Source organism: Cnephaeus nilssonii, assembly GCF_951640355.1.
Source record: "Cnephaeus nilssonii genome assembly, chromosome: 12".
Taxonomy (NCBI): domain Eukaryota; kingdom Metazoa; phylum Chordata; class Mammalia; order Chiroptera; family Vespertilionidae; genus Cnephaeus; species Cnephaeus nilssonii.
In genome coordinates this window covers 77,798,130-77,801,332 of record NC_137083.1, presented here as the reverse complement: position 1 = coordinate 77,801,332, position 3,203 = coordinate 77,798,130, and positions in this window count along the sequence as shown.

Genomic DNA, 3,203 nt, shown 5'->3' with positions numbered 1-3,203 from the left:
ACTGAGCCAAACTGGCCTCGGCCTTTTAATGTCTTAATCAAGTTACCCTGGCCATCTGTAATATATGAGCACAGGCTTTTCCCATGTCTTTCTAGCAACAGAATTTATAGAGTATTTTGCTAAATATATAAGTACTAGAGGCCCGGTGCATGAAATTTATGCACCAGGGGTGAGGTGGGGGGTGTCCCTCAGCCCAGTCTGCACCCTCTCCAATCTGGAATCCCTCTCACAATCCAGGACTGTTGGTTCCCAACTGCTCACCTGCCTGCCTGCCTGATTGCCCCTAACTGCCCTCCCCCGCCAGCCTGGTCACCCCTACCTGTCCTCCCCTGCCAGCCTGGTTGCCCCTAACTGCTCTCCCCTGCCAGGCTGGTCACCCCTAACTGCCCTCCCCTGCCAGCCTGGTTGCCCCTAACTGCCCTCTCCTGTAGGCCTGGTCCCCTCCAACTGCCCTCCCCTGCTGGCCTGGTCCCCCCAACTGCCCTCCCATGCAGGCCTGGTCCCCCCAAATGCCCTCCCCTGCAGGCCTGGAACCCCCCAACTGCCCTCCCCTGCAGGCCTGGTCGCCCCAACTGCCCTCCTCTGCTGGCCCAGTCACCCCTAACTGCCCTCCCCCGCAGGCCTGGTCACCCCCAACTGCCCTCCCTGCAGGCCTGGTCCCTCCCAACTGCCCTGCAGGCCATCTTGTGGTAGCCATCTGGTGTCCACATGGGGGCGGCCATCTTGTGTGTTTGAGTGACGGTCAATTTGCATATTATTCTTTTACTAGGGGCCCAGTGCACGAATTCAACATGCACTGGGGTGGGGGGGGCTCTCAGCCCAACCTGCCCCCTCTCACATACTGGAGCCCTCAGGAAATGTCCTACTGACAGCTTAGGCCCGCTCCCCACAGGGAGCGGGCCTAAGCCGCAGTCTGGCCTCCCTTTGTGGGAGACAAACAGGCTGATCAGGGAAGGCACCAGCCCCATCACCCCACTGCTGCAGCCACTGCCAGTCACCAGAGCCACCAAGGTGTTTTCATCAACACGGACTCCAGTCCCTTCACCATGAAAAAATGACAACTTTCTTTAGGCATTTTCAAGATGTGTCTTTCATAGGATATGACATTATTTTTTTTTAACCTCACCTGAGGATATGTTTCCATTGACTTTTAGAGAATGTGGAAGAGAAAGGGAAAGACAGACAGAAACATCAAAGTGAGAGGAACACTTTGATTGGTTGCCTCCTGCATGAGTCCTGATCTGGGCCCTGGCCAGGGAGGAGCCTGCAACCTAGGTACATGCCCTTGATCAGAATCGAACCCAGACCCTGCGGTCGGCAAGCCTAGGCATTATCCACTGAGCCAAACCGGCTAGGGCAGGATATGACATTTCTTAGCCCTCTAGTAGCGGACCTTCATTTTTTTCTCCAGAAGTGTGGTGGAAAAACCCTAGATCACCTTGTTGGATTCTTATTACCCAAGTTACTAAGAATATTACCAGTGGCATAAAGGAAGCTTAGCCAATGAGCAGTCAGAAAAGGTGTTTCCTCTGTAGTTCACACCAATCCCAGGCCTAAAGCCTCAGGCTGAGGCTTTAGGCCTGGGCAGGGGACCCCCAGCTCCCTCAGATCGCCAGCTCCGCCCCTGCCCTCTCGGCTCTGATTGCAGGCTTGGCCTTGCCCAGGAGCCCCCTGGCTCAGGCCCTTCCCAGGCTGCTCAGGGCCCACGTGGGGCCTACCTCAGAGTGACCTGGGTGCCAGGATGTTCCCGGGACCCAGGCGCTGGGCGCCTATGTATGCAAATTAACCGCCATCTTTGTTGGGTTAATTTGTATACTCACTCTGATTGGCTATGGGCGTAGTAGAGGTACAGTCAATTTACATGTTTGTCTATTATTAGGTAAGATTAGATAGGATAAAGACATTGTAAACGGATTCCTTTTTCTTTACATTGCCTTTATTATCTCAAAGAACACAAGTTTCATAAAGAGAGGGGTGTTTGCCGGCTCCATTTCTGCTGCACCCCAGCACCTAGGAGGACACCTGGCCTGGGATGACCACTCACTCAGTCGTTGACTGAATGAGCATAACAGATGAGCACAGTTGTTTATTGCTGTAAAAAACACTTTATGTGTATAGCTCAGTGGTTGAGTGTCAACCTATGAACCAGGAGGTCACAGTTCGAATCCTGGTCAGGGCACATGCCCAGGTTGCGGGCTTGATCCCCAGTAGGGGGCGTGCAGGAGGCAGCCAATCAATGATTCTCTCATCATTGATGTTTTTAATAATTAAAGATATTAATTTAAAAAAGTTTTTGTCTTCTCCAGCATAGGCTATGTTTAGTGGTCCTGCCCTAAGTCTCCCACACTCCTTTTTACTCCTTTCAGTGTATTCCTTCACTTATTTTCTCATTCTCTTTGTCTTTGTGAATTAAATATACTTCACTTTCCCAGCCACCTGCACCAGGGTGGATGCAACAGACATCCCCTCTACTGGAGGGAAGTACTTTAGACATCTGGGAGTGTGTTCACACAGGACAGACTTGGAACCTAGCTGCCTCTTCCCCGATCCCAGCTAAACAGTTCTCGAGTCAGAACAGAGATGATCAACAGGGCCCGCAACTGAAGAAGTGTTAGGAGAGCTATAGGCCAGAGTTAAAGGAGAAGAGACATGAAAAAGGCAAAATCAGAAGAGGGGCAGTAGGGGTGTCTCTAAGTGACGGGACGGATGGGAACAGATGGGAGCTGGATCGGGACACCCAGGCAAGCGGACTGGACATCAGAAACTCAGGAATCCAACTAAGCAAGGTGCCAATGCCATTGTCGATGTCGGCAGCAAGAAAGGAGTTGAACCAAAGTGAGTATTACCAACCAAGGCTCTCGGTGAGTATCTCTCTGAGAAGACCACAGGGTCAGGCCGCCTTTCTGGAGTAGGAATAGAGTTGGCAAAGGCTCTCAAGGCTACCAGGACCAAGTGAGTTTAGCAAACAATTGGAGATGATTATGTGACAGAGTCTCAGCTCATTGACAGCGTACATTTCCAATGTTCAAGGTCCTGCCACCCAGAAATTGGGTGGCTGATGAGTTACAAAGTTAAGGGCTATCATTAAAGGAGCAAGAAAAGAGTCCTGTTGTAGACCACTCTGGCTGTATTTCATATAATGTCACGATGTTCCAAACTTGTGCTCTTCTCTGTGTTGAAGGCCGAGGGGACTTTTTAACCCT